Raw genomic sequence first — 15,716 nt, 5'->3', positions numbered from 1 at the left:
AAATTCGTGCAATAAATACCGTAACAAGATATTTACATGCTCCTTTTCGATACCCAGATCAGCCTCAACATTGTTTACAAAATACTGACAGTAAAGGTGTCACTCTAAAATGGATTTTGACACTGTTGTCTTCCATTCATCAGAGCATAGCACCAGTAAATTGGTATGAGTTTTTACAGACAATGGCATTTAAAACAATCCTTGACTCAGCCAACAGCTGTGATTTATTGTCAGTCAGTTGGAAGTGCCAAAGCACCAGAAGCAAAGAATTGCTCTGGAAAAGGTTTGTATGGGTGGTGCACCCACTTTCTGCTTCTGTGGCTGGTGTCATCTCCAGTAAATTCTAGGAAAGAATTTACAGGAGAGTGACGAGGCCCACGTAGCAAAATAACCATCAGTGAGCTGGGGATTCATTTACACCACTGCAAATTGGTAGATAGATCATTGGCAAAGCTGTTGCTTATCAGCAGTGTCCTGCATTACTGTAGGCTGTCCACTCTCTCTCTTGCCCTCTACATCAGCTAGTATTTGTTCTTTCTCACCACCTGTGTGGGGGAGAGGATGAACTTTCTTTAACTTGGTGTGTCTTGTAGCACTGAGATACTGTTTTCTCACTATAAGGAAAAAATATTCTGAAAGTGAGGCTATATTTTTCCTGCTCTTCCACAAGAGATATCAGCATTTTTCCCTATGGCACTGTGATCATACTTGATGTTCACTGGTAGTCCTACAGGCAGCCCCACCACTCAATTGGTTGATTGCGATATTCAGAGCATTAAGGAAAAAGTCCCAGCAAATGGAGTTTTCACCATAACAGTCTTGTATGATTATCACTGTAGACGTCTTGCAGTGATTTAATCTATTTACTAGAGACAGAAATGTGTAGCCGTTGCAAACTGTCTATAATAATTAGTTCATGATAACAAAGTTATGCCTAGATGATTGCAATGCAGACTCCTGAGTGCATTTTTATGGAAAAATATTAACAGTGCTGAGTTAGATGAAACTGAAATAATCCTGTTATCTATTCTATTTATATTTTATAAGCAAGAGCTGTCAGCTTGACCAATGCAATAGAAGTAACGTATACAGTGTTATTTATGAAATTATTTGAATGGAATCTCAGTGGCAGGTAATGATCCTGTGCTGAGGTATGTGTCAGTGGGCGTTTCCTCTGGACCTTTCAGACAGAGGTACCCCAGTTTCCCCAACCAAGCTTCTTCTTGTCTTCCTTGAGGTCTGCATTAAAGATGGCTAAGGGGATAGCCAGTTTCTCATGCAAGTGGATCTTGCCTATTGTGAAAGGTTATCTACTGTGGCTTTTTTCCACTAACACCCTTTTTCCTGAAGTTTTGCCTTTCTGATGCAGCTCACTGTGAGCAGCTTTGCATTCCTAGTGCAATGGTTCTGAAAATGCCTCCTTTGAGAAGCAGAAACTGGTTTTCATCAGAATTTTCCATTCATATTTTGAAGGGAAAGAAATGGATCACCAGTTGTTAAGACCATCTCTGTAGCATGTATTTGAGAAGCCAACACACAGAGAAGGATACCGATGGTCCTTTCTGTGGTACAAAAGCAGTGTCTAAAGCCTTTTCATACTCTAAAGACCCTGTCGCTGAGCTGAGAAAAGTAGCTGCTGCTCCTTGTATGTTCTATGGGAAGGCTGCAAAGCATCTTACCGGTTTCTGCAGAACGGTTTGCTAGAAAGCAGGGACAGATTTCAGGTTTTTTGAGGGGACACACTGGAAGAAGTGTGTTGCCTAACGATTAGATGCTGCATGCTCACACAGGTGGCTTACTCATTCCCCGATGACTGGAAGAGAGGGAACATAACCCCCATTTTTAAAAAGGGGAACAAGGAGGACCCGGGCAACTACAGGCCGGTCAGCCTCACCTCTGTGCCTGGCAAGGTCATGGAGCAGATTCTCCTGGGAACCATGCTAAGGCACATGGAGAGCAAGGAGGTGGTGGGTGACAGCCAACATGGCTTCACCAAAGGCAGATCGTGCCTGACCAACTTGGTGGCCTTTTACGATGGGGTGACAACATCGGTGGACAAGGGTCGACCAACGGATGTCATCTACCTGGACTTGTGCAAAGCTTTTGACACTGTCCCGCACGACATTCTTCTCTCTAAACTAGAGAGTCATGGGTTTGATGGATGGACCACTCGGTGGATAAGGAATTGGCTCAATGGCCGCACTCAGAGAGTAGTGGTCAACGGCTCAATGTCCATGTGGAGACCGGTCACGAGTGGCGTCCCTCAGGGGTCCGTGTTGGGCCCGGCCCTCTTCAACATCTTTGTCGGTGACGTGGACAGTGGCATGGAGTGCACCCTCAGCAAGTTCGCCGATGACACCAAGCTGTGTGGTGCCGTCGACACGCTGGAAGGGAGGGATGCCATCCAGAGGGACCTCGACAGGCTGGAGAGGTGGGCCCGTACCAACCTCATGAAGTTTAACCAGGCCAAGTGCAAGGTCCTACATCTGGGTCATGGCAATCCCAGGCACAATTACAGACTGGGTGGAGAATGGATCGTGAGCAGCCCTGAGGAGAAGGACTTGGGAGTACTGGTGGACGAGAAGCTCAATATGAGCCGGCAATGTGCTCTTGCGGCCCAGAAGGCCAACCGCGTCCTGGGCTGCATCAAGAGGAGCGTGGCCAGCAGGTCGAGGGAGGTGATTCTCCCCCTCTACTCTGCCCTCGTGAGACCTCACTTGGAGTATTGCGTCCAGTTCTGGAGCCCCCAACATAAGAAGGACATGGACCAGTTGGAGAGGGTCCAGAGGAGGGCCACGAAGATGATAAGAGGGCTGGAGCACCTTTCCTATGAGGACAGGCTGAAAGAGTTGGGGCTGTTCAGCCTGGAGAAGAGGAGGCTCCGGGGTGACCTTATAGCGGTCTTCCAGTACCTCAAGGGGGCCTACAAGAAAGATGGGGAGAGGCTGTTCAGGAGGGCCAGTTGTGATAGGACAAGGGGTAATGGTTTTAAAATAGAGGGAGGTAGATTCAGGTTGGATATTAGGAAAAAATTTTTTACCATGAGAGTTGTAGAACACTGGAACAGATTGCCCAGAGAGGTGGTGGATGCTCCATCCCTGGAGACGTTCAAGGCCCGGTTGGATGAGGCCCTGAGCAACCTGATCTAGTTGGAGATATCCCTGTTCCTTGCAGGGGGGTTGGACTAGATGACCCTTGAAGGTCCCTTCCAGCCCTAACGATTCTATGATTCTATGATTCTATGATTTCTGAGTGCGACTTGCCCCTGATTGTCTACAGACATGAGTGTTGGTTGCCATTGTCTAGTTCAAACACCAACCTTGCCTTCATCGGAATTGGAGTGAGGTTTTTGTGCTTTCTGAAGAGGTAGGAGGACATGTTGAGCCAGTAGCTGACATGACGAATGGCACAGACGTTTTGATGCTGCTCAGGACAGCAATGGTAACTGAAGCCACAGTCTCCTAACTTGAAGTTCGCTGAGCATTTTCCCTGAAAAGGTGCCTTCTGGGGAGAGGTGCATGTGTGTCATAGATTTATCCTTTCACGTGTACAGGTTACAAAAGAAGGACACAGCACATATAGCAATAGCTCTGCCTAGGGCTTTACAAATCAGATTGAGCTGAGCTCCTCTTTTCTGCTTGCCATTTTCCTGCTGTCCCTTTGATATTTTCCTAAACGGTTCCCCAATCCAGTAGCAATATCTGTTGTACTAGTGGTAACCAACTACTTGGTAGTTTCTTACTGAGAAGGGTACCTGGGCTATCAAGGGCTTTGTCTGACAACCTTGTGCGAGGTGGGTGTTCGTAATTCAGGAGAGCAGTACATCTTCCAAGAGAGGAGTTGACTCTGCTCCAAGAAGGCTGCTGTGAGACTGGAATCATAGAATCATAGAGTCATAGAATCATAGAATGATTTGGATTGAAAGGGACCTTAAAGATCATCTAGTTCCAACCCTCCTGCCATGGGCAGGGACACCTTCCACTGGATAAGGTTGCTCAAAGCCTCATCCAACCTGGCCTTGAACAATTTCAGGGATGGGGTATCCACAACTTCTCTGGGCAGCCTGTTCCAGTGCCTCACCACCCTCAGAGGGAAAAAAGAAGGAAAGAGAAGTAAAGCACTAGGACTCATCTCTTCTAGCAGTGGCTTACAGGGCAGATGGGGATGGAAGAAGCAGAGAGAGCTCCAGGGGCCGCAGATCTCCCTCTTAATGCAGCAGATGCTCAGCTTCCATTTCTGCTCCTCCTTTTGCTGCAGCTCTGCTCCTCTTGGAGCTGGTGCCAGGGGAAGGGATTTGCACGTCTGACATCTTTCAGCCAGTTTTAAAGCAAAGCCAGAAATAGCTTTTGGGGAAGGAAGTGGAGCTTAAAAAAGTTTCATTTACCCTTCTCTAAAACTGCCCCTTTTAGACTGATGATCTTTCTTTAGTAATTCCTTTAATATGGAAAGTGTAAGTGCAAGTGGATCATCAGGCACTTGTTGCTTACGTGTGGCTTAGCTACATGGCACTTTTAGTCTTAATAGAGAAAACCGAGATCAGGCACTGCCTTTGGGAGAGCATGTGCCTCTAAGCCAGCTGTATGCCTAGGGTGTGCCACGTAAGAACATTCCCTATTTTCTTATAAATGAGGGTTTTAAGACCAAGATAGATTTAAGCAAAATGTTAAATAGTAGTTACAATGACTACTTCCATCTATTTCTTCCATTTTTATTTAGAAAATACATTGATAATACTGTTCCTTATAATAAAGAAGCAGTGGATTCCCAATACTGTAGCATTTCAGCAAAGCTCAACTGATTTGGTGTCTTCAGTTTCACAAGTCACCATAGAAATAGTAACTGGGCAGCCTAGCCGTACATTTTAGGCCAAGGAAAGTCTCTCTGCAGTGTCTTGCCATGTGCCTGTATGCCTGTTATCAGCTAGGTTGGAAAAAAGAACATGATTCCCAAACGTTCAAATGGACTGTCCGCTCCGCTAAACAGTTAACTGCTCTAGATTTTACATTATTGGTGTCATTACTCATTCCTTGGTTGCAGCTGCAGCCGATTAGAGGTGACAGAGGATTTACCTTTGTCTTCTGAAGTACTTTAAAATGTCAGAAAATTAGATTTCCTTTGAAATCGAAGCAGTGGTTGTGTCCATTACATCCTACCATTGCTGTGTGTTTTGCACAAAGTAGGCTTTTCAATTTTATATATCACTGTGATAATTTATCTCTGTATAACTCTGTTTTTGTAGAGTAAGAGATACCTGTAGCTATGGCCAGTTACTTGTTATTTAATGTTGTGATTGCAGTTGTGCCCATCCTGGGGGTCACACTTGTCTGTGCTGACCTGAAGCCACAGTTGTCTTTGGAGAATGACAAGCTGCTGTGGAAGTCTTCAAGGCAAATTTTGTCCCATGCGGTGGGACCTCAGAGAACGTACTGTTTGCTCTCGCACCATTTCTGTAGTGTGTGGAAGGGGCAATGTCTTTGCAGCAAGGTCACTGGATAAGTGAGATGTTTGGCTCTCTAAGGCAAAACCAATTACCAAGTGGGCTATTGTGAACATAGGAAGCTTTCCTGTGCCCCAGATCACGTGTTAAAGGTACATACACACAAAGCTTTTGATACAGGACGGCTGTACAGGTTGTGTCCCTTTATGTGCCTTCCTCCTGGAAGGAGGCTTGGCCGGGGCTACAAGAGTAGACCTTCAGCACAAGGGATGGTGAGGAGAAAGCCTCCTGGACAGCCTCACACCTGCGCGCAGTCCGCGAACCAGTCTGTGCCGTTGTCGCTGCCGCCATCCACTGATCTGTTCTCGGTGGTCAGCGCTTTTTAGCTGCTTGCTGGGCTTTGCAATCACTGTCACTTTGGCCAGTCTCTGCTGGGTGGCAGCAGCCAAGGAGATGGGGCGGGCTGTTGGCGCAATGCTTTGTGCTCAGCATCCCTCACTCTGCCTTCCCTGGGCAGCCGCGCTCTCCTTGACTCCGCCATGATACCTTGGGGGGGCTCCTTTGGTATCGCTCGTTCGAACCACATGTCCATCCCCACGCCACGACTCCTCCGACACAAGTTTCCTGTTGACTGAATTGCCTAATAGTCTTTATAACAAACAGTGCAAAGCTGAGGTACTGCAGGGCTCTCGAATCACTTCAGGAATTTTGCCTGCTGATGTGTGTGTGTGTAACATACGTGAGGATTCGAGGCTTAGTTCTGATCCGAGTAAAGTAACGTAAGACCTAATCCTGTTCCTACCGTGGCAGATTTATCGGAGCATGACTGTTAATGCTCTGAAGCTGACTGAGAGACAGCTACGTGCTGCGGACAGACAGCAGCCGAGAGTTCCCTCCTACAGCTACTGCGGGAGCAGGAAAATAGCGATGAGTAATGAGTGAGTGGGGAATTTACAGCAGTTTAACAGCAAGCAAAATGAATGTAAATGGGTCATGTGCTCCCTGCTTTAATATTAATTATTCCTCTCAAAAAAACCCAACCAACAACATTGTAAGCACTCATTTTAAAATTTTAAGACTATATTATTAAGGCATTTATATCGTGCATTTGGGTCCCACTTTCCTGTTTTGTATCAGAGATAAGAATTCTGGCACAAGACAAGTGAAAAGGAAGAATAATACTCAGAAAACAGAAGTAATGACCATTTCTCCTTGTATTCTTTCTTCCTTTTCCTCTTCCCACTCAAGATGCTGCTCTGCTGCTCTATGTTCTGCAGTTCTTATTCTCTGAGAATGTGATTGATTGCAGTAGGTTTCTGGTAGAATTCAGTCCTGTAGAAGGAGTGATTGAACTTGGGGAATATGGGCTTCGGTCACAGTTCATAATCTTTCTGTAAATTGCAGTATATAGCTGTGCTGCTCCTCACAGCACCTTGGAGCTGATTTGCCTTCCAAAAAAATTATCACTTCCCTGCTTTGTTCCAAGAAAATTGTGATTTGTAGCCTCCAGGAGAAGCATTGCATTTGTCGCCTGTCCTGACTAGTGGAGTTTTTTCCCCTATGCTGGGTGGCTACTCCATCAGGATAGGAAGTGAGGGCTGGCTCCCTCATGTTTTGCCCCTGATCAGACAGGTAGGCAGCTTCCTTCTCCTCACCTGTGCTCAAAGATGTGAGGAAGCAATTCAAGGCTGCCTCTGCGTGGTGGCCACGTAGTACAGGACGGCACACCTCCCTTTAAGCCAAGAGATTTTTCTTTTTACATGCCTGTATAGCACATGGTGTGCGTTGGCCTGATACTTATACAACGAACAATGATAATGACATATTCAAATAGTAATATTGCAGATCCATCCCCATCAGCTGTCAGAGATGGACCGTGGTTTCCCCTCATCTCCCCCATTCCTACTGGTAAGTGTTCTTAAGTGCTGGAGCGCATCACAGGTGCATCGTAACCCCACACCGGCCACCCAAGTGGATGATGTGGCTGTAGTTTGGGCTGTAGGTGCAGAAACAGGCAGAGAAAGTCATCTGTCAGTGCTGAGCAGTCACGCTCTGCAGCTGTTCCCAGTCTCTTCTGAGGAAAAGATAGTTGCACAGGTAGAAAAAATCCTGAAGGATCAATCTCGCCTACAGAATTGCCAGCTGGACTGTATAGATCTAGGCTAAGGTCTTCTAAGCATGCTGAAGTCATTTTCAATTTTCCATTGCAGAGGAGGGAAAAAAGCTGGAAAATCAATATGATTTCTGTTTTCCATAGGAGACAATGGACAGATTGTATGCTTTAAGGTCAAACAGATGTTTCTTCTCAAAGTTTTTTTTTTTTAATCCATAAAAACAGTGGGAAAATATATAAAGAGGAAAAACGGTTCAAGCAGATTAAGGGTATATTTTGCTTTATTGCAAATATTTTAAAATGTCATCTACAAATTAAAACATTTAGCTTTGGTTTATCTAATAAAGTTCAGTCATTTTCAAAGCTATCTCTTTTCTTCTTTGTTTTATACAGAGGCAGAATGAACTTTCTAAGTCACAAGTAAGAAAAAGAAGTAGGAAGATGATTTAATTCTTGTTAATAATTATCAGAATATGAGATTCTAAAATGACTGGCATCTTGGTATTTAATATCAGGTCTACTTCAACAACTTGAAAAGCCATATGCTAAAATACTTGGAATAGTTGTGAAAACAAAAATTCTTTAAAATCTCTCTACTAAGAGAAGTAGAGAAGGCAAGCTGCAAGTTACATGGAGATGGCAATGTATGTCACCAGAATGTATTCATGTTTTTGGCATGTTTAAGTTTGCAGCTGCAGCAATGCTTTGGTTTAGAGTATGGAAGTATGGATTCAGTGTTATCCTGATATTTGATAAATATCTGTGTTTGCACTGGGATGGTAGAAAGTGTGTCTTTCTCTCCTGAGCATTTAGACCAAAGTTTGTTGTGGAAAACACCAGCTGTTATTTTGTGTTTGTGCAAAGTCTGGTATGAAAAAGCTCATGTGTAAATCAATGGTTTCTTTCCAGCTTCTGAGCCCGGACTAGCCTGTGCACTCAGCCTTTGAGTCAGGAGCTGGGGTAGCTAAACTCCTTTGCTATAGATCTTCACCGGGAACTTGCACAGATGATCCCAGGGACCTGCTGGTGACATGTGATGTAGGCTAAGGGAATAATCCATCCTTCGGCAGCGTTGTGGTAAAGGCAGCCCAGTTTAATATACTCTGATCTGTAAGGTTTATGAAGACTTTATTCAAAGAGCACTCTTGTGTGCCCTCTGCATTTTCGACATCAGATAAGAAGCTTTATAACCCTGAATTATTTATAGGTTGGTAATACAGTATATCTGACCTTTTTATAGGGTAGCATCGCGCAGAAGGGAATGAAGTATTCTAGCACAAGGGTCGTGCACGCAAGGCACAATCTTGTTGTTTCAATTGCAATGTCCCCTAGCTTTGCTCTCTCTTAGCCATTTGTTTTGCAATGGCCTTTCTTCAGTCTTATGTGTGAACTGAGGGCAAATTATGCAAAAAACATCTCTTAGATTTTGAAGGAGAGCTTTCCGTTTCGGTTGTGATCGATCAAATACAGTGTTACAAAACAAGTTTAAAAGTTGTACTCGTTCTGCTCATCTCATAAGGATGAGCAATAAGGCCTGTATCTCCCAGTTTATTGACCCTGAGCAGTGTCTTTTACCTACTCTAATGCAAAAGCATTGAATTGAACAAAATTGGCATTGTGCTCCCATGAGTCACCAGAACAGTAGTGAAAGAAGATTTTATCTATGGCATAGGAAATCCAGTGTGTATCTCTAAAAAGTGTTTTAATATGATCTTTTGGATTCTGAGCCCACAAGCACATAATAAATCCACATGCCTCTCTCGAGTGCTGTATTTTGGGTTTGGATCTGATTTGCACAGATACTAGGTTGTAAAAAACCCCAACAAAACACAACCAAAACCAAACAAAAAACCTCAATGTATGTGCTTTTAAAAACTCCCAGGAAACTCTGATATGGGGTAGCTCATAATTATCATTGGCATTAATGTATTAAAATCTTTCTCCTCTGGTCAGTGATTGCTATTTTTTATATCTGCTGGCTTTAGAACATGCTATATAATTGCTGCATAGTCCCACTTCAGGTCAACCAATTTCTTCATTGCCTCTTCCAACATAAATGTGAAAAAGACGTGGTCTGACAATCTACCTATTCTTCATTGCACACAGAGCAATACACAGAGATTGCTGTTAGCCCACTGAAAGCCAAATTTTGAACATCTGCATCTACACTTTGGAGCAGCCTAACCCAGAAGAGCTCCTTTCTAGAATGGGAAGGGGGACTGGAGACCCTGAACAGCAAGTGTGTGCATGTGCTTGCCTCCTTCTCAGCCTTCGATAGGATTTTAAAGGCAGGACAAAAGGACAATGTGTTAGGTGGGTTCCTGACTACTTCGCACTTCCTAATGCAAGCTTGGGCTGCACACTTGCATTTAACCTTAGTGCATTAAATTTGTAGCAGGTTTGCACTGCAGATCTGAAAGTAGATTGATGCTTTAAAGTATACCTTAGGTGAGGGAAGTGAAGAAAAAGCTAACAGGCAGTAGTGTTACTCGTTTGCATACTGCTATTCAGTAGGACTTTTTTAATTATCCAGGACCTTAAAATAGGAGGATTAAAGACACAGACTGAGCAAAACATGAATGTGAAGGACAAGGAACTGCTTGAGAGAGTCCAGCGCAGGGCCACAAAGATGATTAAGGGAGTGGAGCATCTCCCTTATGAGGAAAGGGTGAGGGAGCTGGGTCTCTTTAGCTTGGAGAAGAGGAGACTGAGGGGGGACCTCATTAATGTTTATAAATATGTAAAGGGTGACTGTCATGGGGATGGAGCGAGGCTCTTCTCAGTGGCATCCAATGATAGGACAAGGGTAAATGGATATAAGCTGGAACATAGGAGGTTCCGCTTAAACATGAGGAAGAACTTCTTCCCAGTAAGGGTGACAGAACACTGAAACAGGCTGCCCAGAGAGGTGTGGAGTCTCCTTCTCTGGACATGTCCAAAACCCATCTGGAAGCGTTCTTGTGTGATCTGATCTAGGTGGTCCTGCTCCAGCAGGGGGATTGGACTAGATGATCCTTTGAGGTCCCTTCCAATCCCTAATATTCTGTGATTCTGTGAAAATGCTGTACTCTCCTTGGCTTTAACGTTGTAGCACAGTAAGGAAGTGATGTGGGTGAGTGAAAAAGGCAGAGTGACAACTGCATGTAGGCAACTTTTGAACATCCCTGTAAGATGCTGTTAGATACTTGAAATTTTTTGTCTTGTAATTTGTCACAAATCCTTTTTTCCTTTAAAAGCTTATGCTGTAAAAGTATGTAGCACTTCAACAGAAGTGCTAGTGACTTGTAGGGAGCTTACACCTGTAAGCGCTGTGGCTCAGGTGTCCTATGAGCTCCACTATGGCTCTAACTACAGCCGCTTGCAGCCCTTGGCCTCCCAATTTCAGCTTGCTGTGGAACTTACTTAAACTAAAGTTTTAAAGGTGTTTTGTAACATTCATAGTTGTGATCGCAAAAAATATTGTGAATCTTCACTAGAGAAATTGATCAGAGAAATATGATGATTCCAAGCTCTGAAGTGAGACAAGGGTTGAAAGTCTTCCAAAATTACTCAGGTATTTTTTGTCATTTGCTGGATTTTTGTATAGTTTCATTCTTACTACTGAAACCAGGGGTTTCAGCAATTGAGTAACTGCTTTTTCTCTTTAGGCAGTTCCAGTAACTTCAGGGAAGCTATGCTGAACTTCCACCTCTGAAGGATGTGATTGGAAGGAGTTTTGTGTGCTCCTAAATTAGGCTATTTTAAGGGCAGGAATAGCTCATAGTGAAATTTAACAGACTTATTGCCATCAGCATTATAGTAACCTCCCAGGCCTTGTACCATGTGCAGCAGCATTGTGTCCTTCACAGAGTTTTGTGTCCAAAATGGTTTTCTTAATGTGAGTGTCTGCAAGTGGCCATGCAGGAAGGCAGCTTGTAGCTTCTGTCTACAGCACTGTCACTCTTCTAAGATTTTCATTTCCTCCATCTCTGAGGGATTAAATAGACGTCTGAAAATATAATTCTAGTGCACCAGGCAAACAATGAAGTTGCCTTCTCGATACACTGAGGATTAGGTATCTTGCTTCAGCCATTTGTTGGACATTTAATTTCAGTCTGGGTTAAGAAGCTTGGCTTCTGCTCCATACCCGCCTTACAATTTTCTTTTAGGAGCGTCACAATCATGTTGTGGCACTTCACAGAGACATTCCAACTATGTTTTCCTAAAAATAAGAATAGCAGAAAATGAATAGGGGTTTATGAGAAAGATGAGGACAGACTTTTTAGTAGGGCCTGTAGCAATAGGACAAGGGGTAAGGGTTTTAAACTAAAAGGGTAGATTCAGACTAGATACGAGGAAGAAATTTTTTATGATGAGGGTAGTGAAATACTGGAACAGGTTGCCCAGAGAGATGGTAGATGCTCCACCCCTGGAAACATTCAAGGTCAGGTCGGACGGGGCTCTGAGCAACCTGATCTAGCTGAAGATGTCTCTGCTGATTGCAGGGGGGTTGGACTAGATGACCTTTAAAGGTCCCTTTCAACCATTCTATGATTCTATGATTCTGTGAATGCAACTAGTGGTGAAACAAGCCTTGAGACTGAGAAAACTGGTAACGTTTTGGATTCTGTGTGGTCAGTCTCAGAAGTCTGGCCTTTTTGTACTGTCTGAAATGAGCTACTTACTGGTATTCCATATGGATACACAATGAATCAAACTTTTAACTGGGAGTTTTTTCTCAAACATTATCTGTCCAGGATATGCTTCCATTATACTGTCATCTTCAGTAGAAGAAGCTCCTCACTGGAGCTGAGTGGTGTCTCACTGCCTGTTTTTAATGAAGCCCCTGCTAGCCAAGGCATCTTGTCTCCATTGTGCAGAGTTACAGCGGGTATCTGTTGGAAAGCCGACAATTCCTTCTTTTGAGGATGAGAGTGGCTTTGCCAGTGTGGGCATTGCAGGCTGTTCTTTACTTAGCATCAGTTGTATTAAAATAGGATACAGATTGTGTTTTTTCAGTGTAGGAAGCACTTTCTTGTTCTGGTCACGTGAAACCTTTGCATGCAATGTAAATATATTGTAGCATGTAAATATGATATGCAGCTTTCCATACATATGTACTATAAAGGACAGTGTAGCACCAGCCATCTCACCAGGATTGCAGGGCTTTTGCAAAACACCCATTAATTCTGTCTGATCAGTCCCTGTTGTATAGATTTTAAAAAGTGTGATGTTCCTCAAGTTGTTTGCTTTTGAATGCTTCTATGTTTCAGAGGTTCTTCAAACGCTTTTAAATCAAACGAAAGATGGATCCTGTCCTGTTGCTGACACATGCCTTTTATGTTTCTGTTTCAATGTAAATGTATCAAATTGATAAACCAGACATTTCAGAAGATATCTTTTTTTGAGTCATAGCTATTCTTTGTCTCAATTTTCCTTAGACTTAAGAAAAATGTCTAGTGCCCTAGCATACAAAGGTCTTTGGAGAGTTTTTTTTTTATTATTATTTTGTTTTCACAGCACTGATTCTCATTACAAAAAAAATTAATTGCATATATGGTTTTATTTCTTTGGATTTTTTTTTTTTTCTGTTTCTTGAAAATAGGCTCTTCATTCTCAGGAAACTCTTGGCTTCCGACTGCTGTTTCTTCCTCATGTCTGTCTCTTCCTTAAAGAGCTGCCTAGAAAAAAATGGCAAACAGTTATCTTACAGGAAAATAGATCACAGAATAGTTTGATGGGTACTCCCTAAATTCTCGGTTATATATATAAAGGAGTATGGGTTGAGACGTGTGTGTTAAGTGTTGCATTGAAATATGCTTTAATCATTTCCACAGTCCTACTTAGTTTCTGGCATTCCTGAGAGGTCCACTTGCACTGACACTAGTTGATGACGTTTCCCTCCTTTTCTGACTATAGGAAAATGTGCAACTTTCCATGCTTCTGCCGAAGTCATCCTTCAGGCTCCACAAAATCCATACGGCTGTTTACAGACTGTCTCAAGCCTCTTTGTATGCATAGAAGTCATAACCTATTTCAATCCTTATTGATTTAAGTTAAAGGATGAACTACATGCATGGATATTAAAGAAACAATCTGGCTTGATTATAAAGCACAAATCTGTACTCGGAGCAGTCGTGCAATCTCTCTTCTGCGAGTAAATGGGTAGTACTGTCACAGGGCATTGCAAACAGGAATTCATTAATCTTCGGAACGGATAAAGCTACTGCAACAAGAAAAGCCCACGAGGAAATTACTCTGTTGGCTGTTCAGGGTTTGTATGCTGCATATGCTTGTGGTTGATAGACCAGGTCATGGAAAATGCTGGGAAAAATAGCACCTGATGAACTCAGCACTGCTCATGAGGCAGGAGCCCTGGGTCAGAGGGCAGAACTTTCGTAAGTAATGACCATGGCATCACGGCACAGTCGTCAGAGGCAACCAGAGCTTGGGGCTTCTTAGCACTCTAGCTCCACCTGAGCCTCGTGCCAGCGCCGTTAGTTTCTGAGCGTGCGTGCATGCGTGTGGGAGGGAGGGCTACCTGCGGGGGGTTCCTCAGAGGCTGAGAAGCTGTGCTTGAGGCCAGCGCCGGTGCTGAGCACTACGTGTAGCCACTGAGCTATGAGGAGGTTGAGGTTCTTCAGCTCCATGGCGAATCTTGCTGTTTAAGCTTCTTTAGACTTTTAAATCAAACCTGTTTCGATTTTGAAATTGCTGAAGTCCCCCAGCACTCAGAAGCTGAAGCATCATCTTCTGGAGATTGAAAGACATGCAAACGACAGACGTTATGTATGCTGTATTTTCTACCTGAGAAACTTAACCTGGCAATACGAGCTTCTTTACAGTAATGCAAATTCATGGGACCTGCACACTATTGTGGGACTGAGGTCGATTTGCGTTTACCTGAAGTGAATTTTTTTTATCTGTCCATAAGTCTAGTAGAGCATGGTCAAATTAATGCCCTTGGATAAACTAACTCATTTCCATTACGGTGGTAGCAGTTAGAATCACTGCATTAACACTGTGTCTTCGTTTTTACCTGAAAGCAGCTGATCACAGTGAACTGAAAGTAGAGACCACTTATTCCTGTTGCATTATGCAAGCCAGAATAATTTATTTACAGCACTGATAATTAAATACGCTGTATATAACTGTTCTGCAAGCATATATGACTCCTTGGAATATTTATTCTCACAATGAACATTGTACTTTGCTGGGAAAATTAGGATTGCTTTTCTCTCTACTGCAGGCATCTTGCATAAAGACTAGGCTTATTATTCACTCTCTTCACTCTCCATCCAGGCAGCAAAAGCAATAATATTTTCCTTGCCTCAGAAGCTGTTATGAAGTTGAATCCACTTAAGATTCCCAGGCAAAAGGTGGTATTGAAGTGGACAGATACTATGTAAGAGACTAAAGCTTATGCCACAGCCTAGATAGGTAGTCAAAAAAAAAAAAAAAAAAAAAAATTGACTGTTGTTTTAAACTTTGATTCAAATCCTAAAGTACTTATTTTTACTGGGATTTTTTACTGATTCTTATGTGTGCAGCAAGACTGGTGTTTTAACAGTTGAAATGAAGGGCAGTGTCATTACACCAGTGGGAACTTTTGAATGCTTCTGTCTTGGAGCCTCCTGTGAGGAGGGTAGTGGCTGCTAGAGCTCCTGGAGCATGTGAAAACATCTGTAGTGACATAAAGACTATAGCTGGAGCTTTTTATTCTAACTTTAAAAAGAGCTTTTTGGATAGGGAGAAAAGGCCTAAAAAGTTAAATGAGATGTGCTGTAACTGTCCTGTGGAGGGGTTCGAGTATGGTGATTCATGTTCATACCAAACTACCTGTAAAAATCCAACTCTTAACTTTAGTTAAATTATTTGTGTTGGTTTTGTTTTTGTTTTTTTTTCTCCTGACTGTTTTTTTTTTTGGTGTTGATTCTGGGTCTATTTCCTATATATGACAGAGTGCAGGAGACATCTCGATTGCCAGATATTTACAAAAAGTGGCCAGGAAATGAAATGGTGTGGACAATGCCTGTTTCTTCATCTGAGGCCAGGATTTGATTTTCTGAGCCTTTTGCTTGTGATATATACTTCCTGTGTGTTATAAAGCAGAATTTGTTATCTGTTAAACACTTTGAGCTTTGTCTCTATCCTACTTGTTTGGTTTTGTAACGCTAACACAAACAG

The 15,716-nt window shown here is 43.0% G+C and overlaps 1 protein-coding gene across 1 annotated transcript in view; it reads left to right on the top strand.

The window, feature by feature from the left end:
* Positions 1 to 15,716, top strand: part of KCNH1 (potassium voltage-gated channel subfamily H member 1) — a 195,221-nt gene that overhangs the window by 159,570 nt on the left and 19,935 nt on the right. The gene's annotated exons all lie outside the window — the stretch shown is intronic.

This window comes from Tauraco erythrolophus, chromosome 2, assembly GCF_009769465.1.
Source record: "Tauraco erythrolophus isolate bTauEry1 chromosome 2, bTauEry1.pri, whole genome shotgun sequence".
NCBI lineage: Eukaryota > Metazoa > Chordata > Aves > Musophagiformes > Musophagidae > Tauraco > Tauraco erythrolophus.
Note: the sequence above shows the minus strand (reverse complement) of the source record. Positions and strands in the feature narration are given on the sequence as shown.